Below are 19,378 nucleotides of genomic sequence, written 5' to 3'. Positions count from 1 at the left end.
TGGAATAGGATTTTATGGGGTATGTCTGAACTACATAAGACTGAAAAAAAGACTATGGAAAAAGAATCTTGACAACAAACAGTCAAAGACTCTAATATAGAAGTAACAACCTCTTCCATGGGCAAGTTCCTTGCTTGAGACTTATGTAATTATTCACGCTTGTGCTGAAATAGGAACATTTGACACTTGCTCTGCAGAAGTGATTTCCTTCTCGTTGAGTCATACAGCCATAGTAGACTTATGACCTTTGTAGGAGATGTGGGTGTCTGTGCTGCCTTAGTAGACTGTAGGTGAAGCTTCTCTTTTGGTTCATAATTCCCATCTATAAGAGCCACCACATCCGAGAGCCCTGAGCAAAAAGCAGAAGCTTTTCTGTTGGCATACTGGATGACTGAACAGCAAGTGACTCTGAACCCCTGGTTCCAGCATGGCCCTTTTTTTTTTTTCTTTTCTTTTTTTAAAACAGTGAAATGACAGCATCAGGCTAACTTGAGTTAGTGTTGGTTATGCACTGGTACTCCAGCCTCATTTCCCATTTGAGTACTCCTATCTGATTTAGTTATTATTAAAAGATAAGCCAGTGTGCTGGACATGCATAGGACTGTGACATCATGGTCTTGCAAATAATTACCCCAGTTCAGAGTGGAAACTGGTTCCTGATGGGGAAAAACACAGATTCTGGTTGTCCCAGTGCAGTACAGTGTGGGGAAAAAGGAAATGTTGTGTAAAAGTGGGAGATCTCAGAGCAATTTTTTTCCTAGCTGGAATAAACGGCCCTAGCCACAGTAACGAATGTGTTGGATGGAAAGTCTTTCATTTCTGAGTATAAATGAGTGGTGGAGTTGTAGAAAGTAACTGGCTGTTCTCTAGTCTAGAAGGCAGACCTATAAACTGCAGGGGCAAATTATTCAAGGGGATGTCTTATATCAAACCATCATTCTTGTGCTTAATCAACAATTAAATAAGTTTAACTGCATATTTAAATCACAACCACTTTAAGTTCCCAGGATAATAAAGGGGCTATGCTCATTTAGCACAAGGAAGATTTTTATATAATAATTTTGGGAAACTTCCTGTTTCTTTCACATACAGAGTCCTGTATTAAGTAGAGAGACTGTGCTATGAATGCTACCCGGCCTGATTTCTCCATGCAGTGAACTGGCATCACCTTATTTCTCTGTGTGCAAATCCACACACAAAAGGATGTTTCAAATCACAGCCAACTGTTGCTAGTGCCCTCCAAGGAATCTTTTATTTAAGAAAATAAAAATAAAAAAAATTGAAAGTACTTTCATTTTCATTTATTTACATGCTAAGTAATTGTAAAGCATTTAAGCAAGTGTTTTGTTTTTTTTTTTCAATTGAGTCTCAAAATTACAAGTTTTCTTTTCACTGCAGAAACATCAAAGATCTTCATCACTTATTCCATAAAAATCTAACCCTTTATCCTTGGTTAAATTTTTACTTGGGATACTTTTGGCCAACAACTGCACCTCAAACATACCTATATACAAATTGTTCATAAAAAATGAAAGAACATTTTGGGATGAAGGATATTTTTTGTAGAGTGCATAAAGCACTATAACTAGGGCTTTGAATGTTGTTTGTCTGGTGCTTTGACATAATATTTAGAAATATCATTTTCCTGAAATGACAGTGTCATGAAGTGATTTGATTAGTAGTATGTTTTGAGCAAAAATGTGATTTCTTGTACATCCTGGAAGTTTTGATTCTGGCTAATATCTGAAAATAAATGCTTGAAATCACTAGGCTGGTAAAATATATAAACTGCTTTTTATAACCTTGAGTTGACTGACGTAGTATCAGTGGGAGGTCTCTTTAAAGAGAGTGTTTGTTTGTACAGAGGAAATCTGCTGGGATTTCTTTTTTCAAATGCTGATAGGTAGAAGGAGTAGTAGTAATTTCATTAGTAGAAATTTTGAAGAGAGAAATAAAAGGGAAGGAGAAAAAGATGAGAGACGTGAAGACTAGATACTGGATTCAGAAAGAAAGAGAAGGATGCAAATTGTGAGGGGGAAAAACGGTACAGAAAAAAGCACATGAAATATTAGCGAATAAGATTAAGGCAAAGAGCATAACAAGCAAAAGTAAAAGCCCAAGAAGTAGTGCTGGAATTAGGCCAGTGCTGAGCTGTGGCGGTTCACAAAAGAGTCTTGATAGGTCTCATAACAAGGGTCAGACTAATTGAAATTTGTTGCTTTCCAATTCTGATGTTTAAATTCCAGTATGGATGAATGAAATATTCAAAAAAGCGCAGAACGAGAAAGAGCTCTCCAAAATAACCAGGAAAATAACTATTTAAATATAATTAAATGTACAAGGAGAACCTCTAAGTTTTTCTCTTTCTTTCTAGTACCTGGTAAACTAACACGAAGCTATCCCTGACACTGAACATAAATGGAATTCAATCAGGTTCCAACTTTGAACAGGAGGACCGAGGATACTTCTTAAATGCAAGTCATGTGAGTATTAATATATTTTTTTAAGAAATTCTTCCTGCATTCTAAGCATAAATGCTGTGATTTGGGGAGGAATAAACTATCATTGTATGTAACTAAATGATTGAATCTACATTTTAAATGCAAAGCTTAGTGCATGCTGACCCACAATATCATTACTGATACTTCCTTAAGAAGAAACTTCTTAGAGGGTCTCTCATAACTGTCATTAACAATAATATAGAAGTAGAAGATATTTATGATGCAAGGTCTGTGGCTGGCCATTTATACCAGGAGAAGGTCTAATCCTTTTTGTCTATTTTTTCATTAAATCATTCCAGGGAATAGATGAGACAAAGAATTCTTGACTTTATCCAAAGCAGAATCTCCTTTTTTGTAAATTAAGTTAATAAATGTTTAAAAGGAAAATACAATTTTAAGCACTAGACTATATGAAATTGTTTAAATAGCCATTTTTTACAATGAATGCCTAGTATCATGGAAAACTAATTACATAGAGTAAAAGATATGCCCAGTATTTTTCATTTAAGGTGGGAAGTGCCTGTCAGTACACCTAAAATTTATGGGACATAATTCTTGCTTTCTACTCATACCAATTTAAAGGAGAGGCAACTCTGCTGAGGTAATGCTGATATAAAATCTACTGAAGATCTGTCCAACTGTGAGGGACTTGATTCAGCCAAGTGTATGAACACATGCTTACATTCATTCCTACTCTTAGCATATGCTTACATATTCTGTTGTTGCACTCTTACGCATGATTTGTCTGTTATAGCATAGTCCAAAAACTAAAAAATAAGCAGTCTCTGACTGTATGCAGAGCTTGTAGGTTGTATAAGTAAATGTGTTCCCATTAACTTCTGGAGCCTAGAAATGAAATAAGACTCTGTCCCAGGTTGCTCCTCAAAGCTGTCGTCTTTCCTGGTCACAGAGAAATCTTGCTGCAGCTGTGCAAGAGGATGTATGAATCTCAGACTCCTTTGGAATCATGTTTCATACTTGCAGAAACCTAAATATTTTGTTAATGCATTAAGATATTGTAGTGATTGGAACCTTAGAACTACTTAAGACAGACATGTATAAGGATTCTAGATGCATCTTTTGTAAATTTTAATACAGATTTTGCATTGTCCAGTGATGAAAACAAATAATCTGTGGAAAGACAAAACTGCCTAGTATCACTTATTGAGGATGTTGGTATATATTTCCTGTATGATGAATCTTAATCATGCTAACATCTGTAGCAACAAGCTCTGACACTTGACAAGCACATTTGTTTTGTATCTTCTCTTTTTGCAAGTCCCACCGCCCATCTATTAGAAATCATCATGCTGTATTTTTTGTGCAGTCAGAGAAATCCTTTCTGAAGACAGTGTCAGGGATGCAATGTCATTTAAGCTGGTCTAATAGGGAGAGAGATTTGATGCTCAGTTGTTTTCTCTGATGCACAATTGTTTGTTTCCAAATACACAAGTTTTGCATTTATTTTAAGCTGTAGAGAAAAGTATAGGAACTGGGAAAACAATTTCCTTGCTTGGTTTTTCTTCATCTAGAGCTGAACAAAAAATCTCTGTCACTACTGACAGTCATGCTAACTGGGCTTGACCTTGTTTTTGTTTTTTGTTTGCAGTACTGAATGTCTCCAATACACACCTTTTCCCAAAATTGTGCATAAGCAAATTATTCTATCCAGATAATTGTAATAATTGGGCAACTTCCTGTTTGTCTTTGGTTTGGGACAGTGATTTAACTTGTAAGATCATTGGTGAAAGAGAGTGGTAAGAGCGACTCTCCTCAATGAGGTGATCTGTGATCTGGCCTGTAACACCACATCACTGATGTTTCCTCATGAAAGGAACTAACTCTCAGCAACATGTGGTCACTGCATAAAGTAGGAATCTTTTGCCAAATGACAGCAAATTCAATCCTGATCATCTCCCAGTACCATAAGTTTTCTGATCAGTTCCGGTACAGAGTAGTACCTATATATGACACTTAGTTGTTCCAGCACATGCCTATTACCATTAAAATTCTCTCTGAGTTAGTCTTTATTGTACATCCTTGAACTCTTTTAAAAAATTCCAAACTTTAACCAGCTTTAAATTGGAATCTTAGATTGTGCTGCACAACTGTTGGTAATGAGAAAGGATTCAGGTGTTTTATTACTTCTAAAATGACCCTACTATAGTTTTGAAAGGAAAAGTTGCACTGCCAAATAAACGATCATTTAATCTCTCACACTCAATTTCCCAAATGTATGTATGAACTCTTCAGCCAACATATTTTTTTCTTGCACGTTATCCTAATACTAATGACAAAGAGGTACTTTATAAATGTTCAGTGTATGGTGACAAATAGTATATTTTATAAATTAATTTCAAGTTAATGCTAAATTATTATGGAATTACATACTACATACACTTTACTACCAAAAGAGTTCATCATGATTAATGTTATTACAGTGAACACCAAAGGAATTAATAATGATTTGCACTTATTATAGAGTGGTACCAATGTAGAGAAAAGAAGGTTAGTCTAATTAAATTCCAGAAACCACTTTAGGGCTCTGCTGCATTGTGGAGGCTGGTTTTTATGTTAATTAATTCTGTATGAAAGGTTACTGAAGTGTTCTAATATTGTGCAAAGAGGTACCAGGAAATATTTTGGAGCTGTTATATTTTTGTCTAAGATTTCTGGACCAATCAAGATGGAGTTGTATCCATTATGAGCTCCTGCAGACTGAGTAAATAATAATAAATAATAAGCAACTGAAGATTCTAAGAGTTCTTGAGGGATGAAGTTGAAGTGGGCTAAAGGTAGAGCTATATTCTGAGCAGATGTGATTGAACGGGGATCAAAACTCAGACCTAGAAATCCATATCATTTTATTGCAATAGGTAGAGTTACTGGGCAATGCATATATATGGACTTAATTCCCCTTCTGAATTACTACACTCACACAAATGCTAGATCAAAGTTAGCTTAGATTTTACAGACGTGATTTCGTGATGATTTGGAGGTGTTGCAGTTGAAGGGGTGAAAAGAGTGTGTTTCTGCACATTATTTGCATTTTAGTTATTCTTATTTTGTGAGCAAAAAAGAAGGTAGAAAGAATTTTTGGTAGTACTTTGACCTGCCTAATTTATTTGCAGAATCCCCTAGCTGCTATTGAGTAATACAGATATTTCAGACTCGTATTCAAACCAAGAAAAATATTTCTGAAGAAACAAATGAGAAAATTAACTTTGCTGCTGCTTCCACTAAAATTCTTGGAAATGTTTTTACTTCTACCCTTCTAATAGACCTGTTTGGAAATCCTTTTCAGGCTGGATTTTTCAAACCCCAATTCCCTTAAGCACATGCTTCATATGTTAGGCATGTGTTTAAATTCTCTTGATTTAGAGGCATGTACTCGAGGGCACTGCTGAATTAAGAAGGGTATGAGCATGTACTTAAATGCTTTGCTGATCAAAGGAATAAACCTTTTCATTTGATCTATGCTTAATGTGAGTTAGATCTCATTTACCTGTTATCCAGTAGTCAAGAATATATAAGAATATATCAAATCTCTCTACTAAATATACCATTGTTGGGTGTAAATTACATTTTCAAGTTCTACAGTCTCACTGCAGATAAAAAGTGGGGGGTTTCAAGACAGTAAAAATGAGAGGAGGGAAGAGGGGTTTTGTTGTTTAATTCATATATTCATTATAACATGAGAATGATTCAATATGTTTTATGTGCTTAATATTTTTCTTTCTATATGCCATGCGCTATGCAATACATTTCTTCCTCCTTACACTAACAATTTATATTCAGGATACTCTAATGAAGTACAGCTTGAGTCTCCTTTTCATGGCTAATGAGGAGACAACAAGAATTTGACTAATACTAGTACAATTACTGGAGCAGTGAAGCGTGCATCTCTGATTAGACGTGATAATTTGCAAGGCTGGGCTCTTCACATTAAGTTTGCAAACAGTTTAAAAATCACTTCCTCTATTTATCCAGCTAATCTCTGTTTAATGACTCCAGGCCTGACAAAAGAAAGTGAAAATATCTTTTAAAATCATATACTTCATTTATGAAGCTTGTATATAGAGCAGCAGTGTAATTTATAGCAAATCATTTCCAGAAGACTGTTTGATGAAGCCCTGCAGCTGACTTTTCACAATGCGCTGGTATTTGTATTCATCCTGTAATACTTCAGGGTTTCCTTTATAGAGGGATACTTTTCTCTATGTCCAGATTTAGACATATTTCTACAGATTTTTGTCTCTTTTGTTTGATTCCTTTTTTTTCTAATTCACCTTCTGAATTCAGTTCTTTATTATTCATAGAGGCTTGAAATTTTTGCCTGTGTGGTTTTTTTTTTGTTTTTTTTTTTTTTTTTTTCCTTCAGAGGAGTATGGTGGAATTGACTGATGGTAGTGCTCAGGAGATCTTCATCAGTCAGCACCATCATGAGCAGTCAGGTTTTAATGAGAATATGGCATGTATCAATTCAGATCTGTGGAAAAAATCCTTCTTCTGAGTCTAGTTTTCACTGTTTGGATTTGAAACAGAGTTACCTGAAACCACAGCATCTCAGGTTAGAATTGTTGATGATTTTAATTACTCAAATGGAAAAAAGCTCTTTCTGTCAGCAGGTGGCACTCGTCCTGAATAAGGAGCAAGAAGATGCAGCTTTAAGTGGACAGCTAGCTGCATCAGAGGAGCATAAAATGAGCAGCTGCATGTAAAATTGCATACCAGAGAGCATCACTGATAAAAATAATGCTTCCTGGCTGTGATCACAAAGAAAGAGCAGGCAGTAATTGTTCCAGAGGGTGCAACTGAGTTGTTTGATCTCATGAATGAACTGCCAGTTGCTTTCCTGCCTCGCAGATCGAGTGCCCACAGTGCTGACTTCATACTACACGGTGACACTATCAGATTGTAATTTCTTTCACGAGTCTCTATAAATGAGTAAAACCAGATGCAGCGTAAGGATACTGTTCTAGGAAGCCATAAAAGATTCAGGTTTGTGCCTCACATACACCTTTTCTGGAATATAAAAGCTGGTACACAGAGTGATCCAATGTTCAGTCTGTTGTTCAGTGTTTAGTTGCCTATATGGCTTTCAGAGAGCCTGATCAAAATGTGTCTTGTTAAAGATACATTGGTCCTGGGGTTTCACTGTCTATTTTACTTAGAGGTACCTAATGGTTTTTGTTTCCACTGAAAAGTGGCAGCTGTTACAGGGATTGATTGGGACAGACAGAAAATGTACATGAGTTTCCTTCTGTCCCTGTGGAAGTTATCTGCGTCAGGGAGGAGTGAGTTCCTAGGGAAGTTTAGAGAGACTGCACAGAGAAGACATCTTTAAATATAAAGGGCATCTGCATCTTCTTCCTTTTCCAAATAAAAAGAAGGAGATAAAAATAAAAAACTGTATTTATCACCTCTTGGGGGTGGCAGGTTTCTGAAACCAAGCTGCAAAATCCCAGTACTGAACATCCCCCTGAAGGTTGGGATGGAAGGGCGGAGGCAGTGCAAAATGACATCACTTTCTAGCTGTTACTAATGTGGTGGAAGCTGGCCAATACAGCTTCAAAAATGGAAAAAGCAGATAAAGACTACTCTTCATTCTACTCTGCAGTCTCCACTGGTGGTCTTAGTAGGAAGAACTGTCTGATTTCCCTTTTCCCCATTACAAAGTAACAAAGTTAAGGATCAGAAGGTGACATTTGAATATCTGTCATCTCTTTATATGATTAGTAACGTTATTTTTGCAAATGAGGCTCATGCTTCTTAAAGGTGTAGGACCTGAGGAAGCCATTTTCCCTAGAGGGAAACTAAGAAGAAAGCAGCACTACAGTCAAAGCTAGCAGTAAGGGTGGCTTGCTTGCAACTTTCTTTTTCCCAGTGCTATGCGAGCTGTAGTTCTTAAATTGCTGCATGTGCTCTATATAACTGATATAATTTGTAGTAATGATAAATTTCCTGCTTGTAATCACAATAGCAGTGCTGGGAAAGAAATGTCTGCTTTTGCTCTTGCTTGATAGCTTGGGAAGCAGCTTATTCCACTCATGGCTGTAGATTAGGGCATTGCACTGCTGTTCTCGTGTCATTTGGATTCTGCCTATGATTACTGCAAAGTTTCCTCACTGCTACTTAATGAGTAACCCCTAGCTAATGCCAGGTACAGCTTGTAGCCTCCAAAGCTGTCACAGAATCATAGAATAGGCTGGATTGAAAAAGACCTCAAAGATCAGCTAGATTCAACCCCCCCGCCATGGATAGGATTGCCAACCCCTAGACCAGGCTGCCCAGGCTGTCCATGAAGCTTTGAAGAAGAATACAGAGCTGCCTTTCCCTCTTCCTTGTGCCTTATGTCAGGATGCTGAACCTGAATTTTGTGGAATTCATACCAAAGATTTAAACTTGGAAAGGATGACAGCATTTCAAAGGCACACTCCCATTCTATCACAAAGCTAAGTCATTTTCTAGCATATTACAGCAGTTGTAGACACACAAAAAATAGAAATAAAAGTACATAGGTACCCTTCTAAATATGCTCATTATAAAAACCTAAGTTTCTACTGACAGTTCCTTAAATTAATATGTGTATATAACAAACCTTTCCTTGAAATAGGTTGTCATTGTCATTATCTACATGGTAGAATGCCATTCCCTGCCCCATCTCTGAAGGCATTCAAGGCCAGGCTGGATGAGGCTCTTGGCAGCTCTAGGCAGTGGTTTGCGACCCTGCCTGCGATGGGGGGTTAAAACTAGATCACTGGCCTTTCTATGATTCTATGATTCAAAGCATACAAAGAGGGACTGTGCCATTATCTTTCACTCAGAATTCCTGGGTTCTTCACACTAGTGTTTTTGCTCAGTGTCTCTATTCTGTTGCAATCCAGTGAAAAAAATCTGTATCCTGATCAGCCACCTTAAATTCTTTTATAAACTACCTTCAGGGTTGTCCATGCTGGCATCTAGCCAGGTACCATGCTCCACTGCACATCTGTATCACCTTTCCCTTCTGAGAGTTCTCACATGGTAGGATTCACATATCCCTGAGTATGTTCAGGAGGAAGAAATGGTTCTGTGCTTAAAGGATTAGCATGGATCTTTAGAAATCTGAGATGAGAGACTGAGCCACCTGTTCCAGAATATGTGGAAAAAGCTATTTGGTAAATGGGAATAGTGTCAGAACTGCCTGTATAGAAATATTTCCTTCTTTCTTTTCACATGGATCGTGGACTCCCTACATAGTTGATGGTGGTGCAGTAATCACAGAAATTATGTTTGTCCCAAGACAATTGTTCTTCCATGAGAGGAATGTTGAAATAAGATTCACTACTCCACTGGGACACTATGGGATTCCAAGATTACTCAGTCCCTCAGGTTATTTCCACTTCTGAATTATTTAAATTCTGATTTCCAAAAAAGGTTTTTAAAAGCATCTTTGCTTCTTTTCTCTTTTTGAATAAGACATGCTAGTGAATAAAGTACTTAATCACATTAAATAAAAATAAAAAGTAAATAAAAGTATGCCTGGAAAGCAGAGTTTATATTAATATGCTCATTGGTGCAAGTGGAAAAACAAGTATCATTTAAATTCTTACTCAAGTAAAAGATCTACATGGGATAGCATTTTATGAAAGCCTAACTGCTTGAGAAAAAATCATCTTTCAGAGTTCTTGGCATTTCAGATGCTAGAGAATCCCCCCTTCAGCTAGTTTCCTTCCTGTGCGACTTATCTATTTTCAGGCAAGCAATATTAGAAGGATTTTTTTTCCAGTTAACACTTACTATGTGTTTAATTAGGGTGAGCTCACACTGCAATAATATTCAGTTCAAAGTCAGTCAACTAGAAACCAGTGGAAACCAGATGTGGTTAGCTCCAGTGCTCACAGAACAAGTTGTTCTCCACAGAATCCTTGCCGCTTCTTCCCCAGATATGAGCTGTGTGGTCAGATTTTTCTATTTCAAATAATTCATAGAATCCATGCGTTAAGACAAACTGATGTGCAATCACAGTCATCTGCAAGCAGGAAATAAATAGGGATAGTGTTATTTCTCAGTTTATTGTTTAGAAAAAAGCCTAAAAGAGTAGTATCCTTTTCCACTTAGTTCTTACCTGAGCAGTTAGTCTGAAGCTTATATTGTCTGATTGGAGATCATTCACAGGATATCTCAGTATTCATTTTTGCTACTTTTGCTACCTTTGTGGGAAGTCTGTGCTATTTTGCCACGAATTAGAGTGTCCTTAGGGCATCTTGCAATGCATTTTATGGTGCTTTTTTTCCTTCCCTTCCCTTCCCTTCCCTTCCCTTCCCTTCCCTTCCCTTCCCTTCCCTTCCCTTCCCTTCCCTTCCCTTCCCTTCCCTTCCCTTCCCTTCCCTTCCCTTCCCTTCCCTTCCCTTCCCTTCCCTTCCCTTCCCTTCCCTTCCCTTCCCTTCCCTTCCCTTCCCTTCCCTTCCCTTCCCTCCCCTCCCCTCCCCTTCCCTCCCCTCCCCTCCCCTCCCCTCCCCTCCCCCCTTCCCCCTTTCTCCTTCCCTTCTCTTCTCTCTTCTTTTTTTTTTTTCCTACATCAGTCTCTTTTACCTGTGTGAATAGTTATAAACTTAGATTCAGTTACCGTTTCAGTTTCCTGAAATCCTTGCCTAAACCTAGAATTTAAAGTGCCCTGGAATATTCACCTAGGATATTCCTTATGGAGCTGAATCTTCTTAGTTCATCTCTGTAGAGATTTGCAGCATTTTCCATAAAATAGAGTGGTATTACAAGTCAATATAACTACTGCCTACATAGCCAATTATCAGCCTTGTTCTTCTTCGTAAGCTCTTTACATTTGGATGTGGCATAGGCAGGTAGAAAAAGAATTTCATTTCCAGTGAGATCTTAGCCTATACGATTTACTATACCACAGATAGATTTGGGGCCTAATGGCTGCTTTTGAGCTGCAAAGCCCTGGCTCATAACTATTGGCATTTGGAAATGCACTGCTGTTGAAAATATGCATAACGTTCAGTGTTGACAGAATGCAAAGTCTAGCTAAAAAAAAAAAAATATTGTAAGAGAGCACATCTTCTTCAAGCACTTCTACACAATACAGTAACAAAGCAACCCTAGAAGGGCTGTTCTGGCATCTCCTGTCCTCTTATTGCATGAGAGAGATTTATTTTTGTGTGTAATTTCCATTAACCCCAAAATAAGAGTTCCTCACTGTAGAAATTTAGATTAGGATTTTTGGTCACAAAACTTAAAGCAATTAACTCATTCATGAATCAAGAACTTTAATTGAGATCACCAAGGTTGAAAAACAAGTGTGTTATTCATGTGTAGAATTAGACCTTTTTCTAGCCCTTTCCACTTAATTCGTTCATAGAAGGGTTTGTTTTAGACCAACTGCAGCAGAAGAAAACATTACACTCAGATTTGATATTCTGTGAGTCAGTGGAAGTTGGTAACATACAGCTATATTTATCTTGTCCTGTCATTTCAAATGTACCTTATCCACACTATGGAATCATTTCTTATAGATGCTAGCAGAAGTGTTTCCCATCTCAAGCCTAATTTTTTTAAGGCAGAATTGTTTATTTTAGACAGGTTGTTTCATACCCTGTTCAGAGATGAAATGTTTACTTTGTGTATGGACTTTGACAGAAATGAAGAAAAATCTTGTCCATTTTCCTCAGTTGTCCTTACCTCATATGAAAGAAAACATTCACAGCTGTCTCTAGTGTCCTCCAATGCAATACTTTTTCTCAGAGGTAGACTGATCCCCAAAACTTGCTGACACAGCCATTTGCTTTCTGTGTTACTGTTATCTCTGACACAGGGAGAACAAGTCTGGTCTCTAAGTTTCCATTAAGCCCAGTACATCATTACAAACAAACTCATATCTTGCTACTTATGCTATTCAAAAATGCAGCAAAGATTTTTATTGGCACAGAAATGAATAATTTTCAAAACACTACAGGGAGCTATACACATAGATTTTACTGATAATCAACAAGATTTGTACTCATTAGAAAATTCTCTCCTTAACAATTACTGTACTATATTACTCTAAAACAAATATCTTGTAATGGATGAGTTATTTTCCTTTACCCCTCTTTATGTCATTGGGCTTATCTTTCCTTTGAGATAAACATACAGGACAGTGCTATTCTACTGACATATGCAATCATTGTAAACTTGATTTCAATAGGTTTAAAACTCAATTGCAGCTCTAATAACCTTTTTTAAGGAGTCAGCATGAAATGAATATGCTACAGTCTACACAAAACATATATAAAACAAATGTGAAACGATAATTAATACCTCTTTGTAAAGTACTTCTAAAAAAAACCCAAGAAACTGTTCCTCCAGTCTTTAAAGCAAGGAGGTTAAACTCTGTAAACCTTATGAGGTTCTTCTTTCTGTCTTGGAAAAAAATCTTATCTGGAAATAGTGTTGTGGTGAGGTACGTTTGTTTGTTTAGGGTCAAGAAAATGCAAATGATAATGGATTTGAGATATATCAAACTGAACAAATGCATTCTAACTTCACAAACCTAAAAAAAAAAAAAAAAAAAAAAACAAAGATTCTTCCCTGTGATATGAAAACACAAAGGTTTAAACACTTCTTTGCAATTGTTAACAGGAAACAAGATCTTCATTATCAGAAAAAAGCACAGTATATTTTCTGGAGGACATCCAGACTTTCAAGGGGGAAGACTTCACAAGTTTTTCCACTGAGTCAGATAATGGCTTTGAATAGCAATCATTGCAGGAACAGGAGAAAAGGTCTGACACATGAAATAGAAAAAAACCTCTATTCTAAATAACCTGCAGCAGAGAAAACCAGTATCCATGCCTAACACTTCTAGTAGCAGCTGCAGTATGTGACTGCAAATCCAGGCGTGTATCCATGCACAGCTAAACCAGGTGTTTCTAAGGGAAAAAAGGATTCCACTAGTCAAATACTGTGAGTTGATGTCAATAGTGCCTATACCCTCAGAAGATCGGAATTAGACTTTAAGCATTCATTATATTTTGTTAAATTGAAGAATGTAACTGTAATCCCAATGGTAAAAATTTTATTATTTCCTGTGTATCTAGGGTTTTATCCCATTACGTGTTGACCTCACTCACATAATTGGCAAGAGGGTATTCCATTAAAAGTAAAAGCTTTTTTATTTCATTTTCTCTACATAGTTCAATTTTTAAAGTCCATCGTCTGAGTGACCAAGCATTTTCTAGGTTCACTAACTTTCCATATATCATGGCTTCATTGCTATGAATTCAAACTATGATTTTTTCTATTTATTTACTTAAATAAATCACCAGACTTTTCTTACTTGGACTGTTCGTCCTTCAAGCTTGTATGTATGTCAGAATAAGCTACAACTTTCAGGTGTCAGTACAAGCATTGTGTACTGGATATAAATATGTACTACCAGATGGGAGCACAAAGTATTTTTATATTCAGGTTCTTCTCTATTTTTTTTTTTTTAATTAGCATTTGAGTATGTGATATCACTACAAGATAAAGCTAGCTGAATTTTAATCCAATTTTCTGTGGACAAATGCATACAGTTGTGAAAATTTTGTAATAACAACTTGCACTACTTGTTGATACCTTGGCTAGGTTGTTGATGAAAGAATGGTAGAGCTGTAGCTATTACGTCACCTTTAGATGTTTCAGTTCAGTGGTAACAGCAAAATGCTAACACAATATTATATCAGAATGATACACACTGATGTAAAACTGAGTGTTCAACTTCCACAGAATAGCTAGCAATTGAATTTATCCTTACAGTGGAAAGACTATGGACTATGGGTTCTGTAAGTCCTCTGCACTGAAAAGCAGATGACTCATATCACAGAAGTCTGCTGCAATAAATGTCTTTTTAGATGTATACTCTAAGTAGGCAGATAATAGTCTTTTAGTGTATTTCAGTCAGCAGTGTGAGAGCAGCTTGTAAATTGCTCTGAATCATGTCATGGCCAGAGGATGTTGAAACCTCTGTGTTGGGGAGTTCCAGACATTGTCTACATGCTCTCCTTCCAGCTGCAGAGTCCAATTGCAACTGTGACTGTACAGTGGACTTTGTTTAAAGCAGTTATTAAATGAGAAGTAGTAATGATTGCAAAAGTATCATTCGAAAATAAATTCAGAGGAACAAATGTGCTTAACTTCTGTGGTGGTTTTTTAGTTCTTTTGTGTTGGTGGTTTTTTTTTTTGTTGGTTTCTTTTTTTCCAAAGTTTAAAATAACCAGAAATATTAACTAGAAAAATAAATTATAATCATGAGAAAAATTCGAGAATTTTAAGGATGAACAGAACCTGTAGCTACATGGTTTCTATTAATATAATTGAAAGCTGTAGAAATTTTGTATTCTACTCAGGAAATTCTCCGTTCTGGAATCTTTCCTTTCTAAAATGGTTCTGTGCCCTAGTTGGCTCAGTAGACTAGTGCTATTTCAAACGATTTTTTAAAATTTTCTTTCTGTGTTTTCAGCTTTGTTTAATTAGAGAATGTATTTCAGTGTGTCTATGAAATAACCATACTTATCAATACAATAGCCTTATTAAAACTTTTATGGCCTATGGAAATTTTATGCTTGCATTAATTCTAGGAATGGACAATCATAATGAGACAGGACTTAAGCGTTCATGTATCATAAAATTCATAACTTGTTTCGGCATGATGAATTGAAAATAAGGAACATTCACTACAGATAAAATTTTGAGAATCTGAACAACTTTCTATGCTTCCGAATAATTATTTACCATATACATAACATTTTGCACAGGTGAACACAGATCAAATTTGTTCTCAGAAGATATAATTAAACATTCCACATTAAAAACAATCTCTTTTGAAGAACTTTCTGATTAAACTTTCCTCCTGACTCCATTTTCTCATCTGTTTCTGTTAAAGCATTTCATTCATATATAAACTTTCCTATGCCCTGTTTTTATGACTAATACATGAGAGTACTGTCACATACTTTCACATACTTGTATGTTAAAGTGAAGATACAATCTAGTGACATATTTATTAAGTGGGTTTCACAGAGCACAGCAGTACCTGTTAGAAAGAGCATGCTTTTGAGGAAAGAGGCATTTATATTCATAAATTAGTTTACTGGTCAGTAGTTATTTGTGTGAACGGTGCAAACCACTATCTGATTCTGGTCTTAATTAAATCTAGGGAGAAGAACACTGTCATTCATTAGATGTCTCATAAATTCATTTCATGAACTGAAATATATTTAATACAAATACTGTACAATGCATACATCAAAGACAAAACAGTTGTGCTAGAACTGCTGAAATATTAAATCAGATGTATGTGGCTTTTGCTTCTGATCCATCCTGACAGGTTATAGGAAGACCTTTATCTTACTTATATCTGGTTCATGGAGGAAAGTAAGATGAACGTTAAAGGTGTTTTAGACAAAAGGAGTTTCCTTATACAAACAAATGCCAGAAGACAGTTTGTCAACAGAGAAGTATCTTCTTAGTACTTGTTTAGTTTATGCAAGTCTGATAAAACCCTTCTGAACCTACGACCAGAGAAGCCAAAGGCATGCCCTCCACACCACCTCAGAAAAGGCTATCTTGACAGGACTTACCTTTGGAAAACTGGATTTTGCTGGAAAAATAAAACACAAAACATTCTCATTAAGTAGATTACTCTAAGGTTGGACTTATGTCCTTGATCTGCCTCTGGGTTTGTATTGCCAGAAACTCCAAGCTCTGTCCTGAGCAGAAAGCCCCCACAGAATTACCAGCAAGTTCAGTCCTCTGGCACAATGCCTAGCAGCCAGGAAAACAAACTAGAGCCCTGGCTCTATCACTTCCCTGCTTCCTGCCACAAAGCACAGGTGAGGACTTGAAAAGGTGGAGATAGCCTCTGACTTGAAGATTGACCTCTCAGCAGATCTGCCTAGAATCCATCTGTCTTAAGAATCACAAAGCTTGTAGAAAATGACAAGTGCAGTTACAAGAACCTGAGAACTTATTTTCTGTGGAAACAACAGGTTTTTTGGTAACATGCTGTCAACTCAAGTTTTCCAAACCCACTGTATAGAACAGGCATATTTCCTGGGATTTGGAAGCTACTTTTTGAGTATTTCCTGTTATAGCCATGGTCATAATTTTTACTGTGGTTTTTATTGTCCTGCTTCACTTTTCCAGATCAGCATGGTGAGTGGGTTTTTTTGTTTGGTTGTTGGCTTTTTTTTTTTCCCAGAACTGAAGTCTCTTTAGAGCAGAGACCAAGTACAGAGAAGAGTAGTCGCAGGACAGGCAAAACCAGTAAGAGAGGAAAATACCTTTCATAACTTCTTGACATGCACAGAATAAAATCCACATCTCTCTATGGGAAACATTTTTTTGTTTTGAAATAAGAGGATGAAAACTAGGGAAAAACAAACATTCTTCTACCCCATTAGGGTAGAAGACAAGGCTTGTCTTCTATGTAAGTTCCCTCTGACTTTTAGCCAACATTTTGCACATGTTTCTGTGGTAGATCTGTAACTTTAACTTGCATAGTTGGGGTATGCCTACATTCTGTAATATATAGGAGAAGTCATCACTTGAGTGGAAAGGCATTGATCCAAAGCCTGTTGATGATGATGGAATCACTCCCACTGATTCTACAGAGTATCAGATTGGTCCTTAGATAACACAACCATCAGTTTTAATATTTTTAAGAACATACTAGTTCAATTATGGAGAAAAAAGTGCTATATGGCTTGATAAATAGAATGCTTTACAATTTGTCAAGCTACTGGCCAGCTGCTGAACTCTCTCACTCTTAATCTAACAGGAAGTGTGACTGAACAAAGGAAGTGGTGAGCACTAAGAAAGGAAAATCATCAAAACTTAAACACAAACATGCTGCCTTGGAACTACTAATGCATTTTCCCTATTAAAATTAGGTAGCTGCCGGCATTTCATGTTTTCCTTGCATAAGCTTTACCAAATGGGGAGATGCTGAGATGCCCCATGCACATTCAGATAAACTGTACACATTTGGAAGTAATTGAAATGGAGAGAAGGCGGGGTTCTTTATTGGCATTTACTGGTATGTTCTGGTTTATATTAGGATGGAATTTCTGAGATTGAGAATGTATTGCTTTAACAAACAGTGGTTGCTATAGGAAATCTATAATCATCTGTATCATTCTACTTGTACAAAAAAGACATGCATGCTGATGATTTGCTGGGATTTGAGTGTGCTGGGAAACTTAACAGATTCTAAGAGTGTTATACTTGTTATTTCATATCTGGCATTTGTCTTCTTTACCCTTGCTATTGTGATAATTATGTGTAATCCTTGGAATTTGTGTGGGCTGCAATCTGCCAGCAGTGCTCCATTTTGTATTTTCTATCTTCAGTTCTATCTAGGACAAGATGATGATTGGAACAGCCAACATAGATTTACTAAGGGCAAACAGCCTGACAAGCCTGGCAGCCTGGTAGGATGGAAAAACTGATTCTGTGGATCAGGATTGACATGGATAGCTTTCATCCTGTCTCTATCACAAATATAAGGATAAGAAACAAAATTCTATGAAGAGATCAAAGTAATATTGCTGGATATTTTAAGTTTCCAGTTTCTTCAGAAAATAATCTGGAAGGCATTTGTAAAGCAAACCTGTAGTGCTTCATCATGTCTGTAGTTCCTACTAATAGTTTAGTTTTTCTCTGCCTTTACCTGGATGTAAGGGTAGATGAGGCTGCTGTGTTGCACCTTTCTGATGCATCAGACAACAATTACTATCTTGTTTCCCAAAGACTAGCAATTTGAAAGCTTTGGCTCCAGAACTGTCCCCATCTCCACAGCTTGTATTCTTCTCTGTTTGGCATGTTGCATGTGTTCACCAAATGCTACGATTTATTTAATAACTTTGTCTCTTGAAGACTTGATCACTGAGCCAGTCGGTATATAGTAACTATGTACACTGAAATCCTCTGCATTTCCATAGTTCTGTGGTATTGATGACAGGCAAAATAATAGTAATACCAAAGCATACATAGAATAAATAGAAAAGCTTAGATTCAGAATACATGCTAAAATTACTATGCAGAAAAACTAAAAATATGCTACTATCAGTAGCTCCTAAGAGTACATAGCATTTGGATTTTGACTACCTTTTCAAACATGCAGTTGTCAAAATTGCAAGGACACTCATGATGTTCGAATTGGATTTACTGTTGCAGACATTGCTTCATGGATGCAATCCTTCTCTTCCCCACCACAGTGCAAAATCAGCTGATTCTAAGAAAACTTGAAATCGGACTTAAAGAGCATCTGAGGCCATTTTCCTTGTGCTGAAACTGTGACAAAAAGGTGGAGGGCATGTAAAATGGAGGTGGCAGTGCTGATCTTCCACTAACATCTGGTCATTAATTCCATCTTTAGAGACTTCCAAAATGCTGGCAAACACAGCTCCAGCTGGCATGGGGACTGTTCCTTCTCCAAGAGCAGGTAAATAGGCCAGATGGTCCCTAATTTTACTACTGTTTCTAGTATGGATGATGAGCCTCAGTCCCTACTGAGCAATATGCCTTCCAGACGCTGAACGTTTTTATTCACCTTTTGGCCACATGGAAATAATGTAATTATTAGAAGAGTAGTAAAATTAGATAATTTGAGAGTGGGAAGCAAAGAAAAGGCAGCAATGGTAACCTTGCTTTTCCTCTTTCAGAATGGTAAAGTCTAGAAATTCTTTCCAAAAAACTGTGTTTCCATTTGTTTGCTGTAAACCAAAATTGTTTAACTTTTAGGAAAGAATTGGAAGAAACTGTTTTGTCTTTTCCATTTATGTTCTTTTCACCAGAAAAGGAACACAAAATATGCAAGCAACCCCCCACCCCACCAAATTCTTTGAAGTAATCCC

At 36.7% G+C, this 19,378-nt stretch overlaps 1 long non-coding RNA gene across 1 annotated transcript in view; it reads left to right on the top strand.

The window, feature by feature from the left end:
* The first annotated feature begins 2,368 nt into the window (after positions 1 to 2,368).
* LOC146543860 (uncharacterized) overlaps positions 2,369 to 19,378 on the top strand; it is a 110,236-nt gene continuing 93,226 nt past the window's right edge. Inside the window, exon 1 of the long non-coding RNA XR_014884783.1 lies at positions 2,369 to 2,483. This is a non-coding gene — a long non-coding RNA (uncharacterized LOC146543860). The remainder of the gene's footprint in view (positions 2,484 to 19,378) is intronic.

Source organism: Meleagris gallopavo, chromosome 8 (genome assembly GCF_905368555.1).
Source record: "Meleagris gallopavo chromosome 8, MGAL_WU_HG_1.1, whole genome shotgun sequence".
In the NCBI taxonomy this organism is placed as follows: domain Eukaryota; kingdom Metazoa; phylum Chordata; class Aves; order Galliformes; family Phasianidae; genus Meleagris; species Meleagris gallopavo.
The sequence above is the reverse complement of the archived record's forward strand: the minus strand, read 5'-3'. Positions and strand labels throughout refer to the sequence as shown.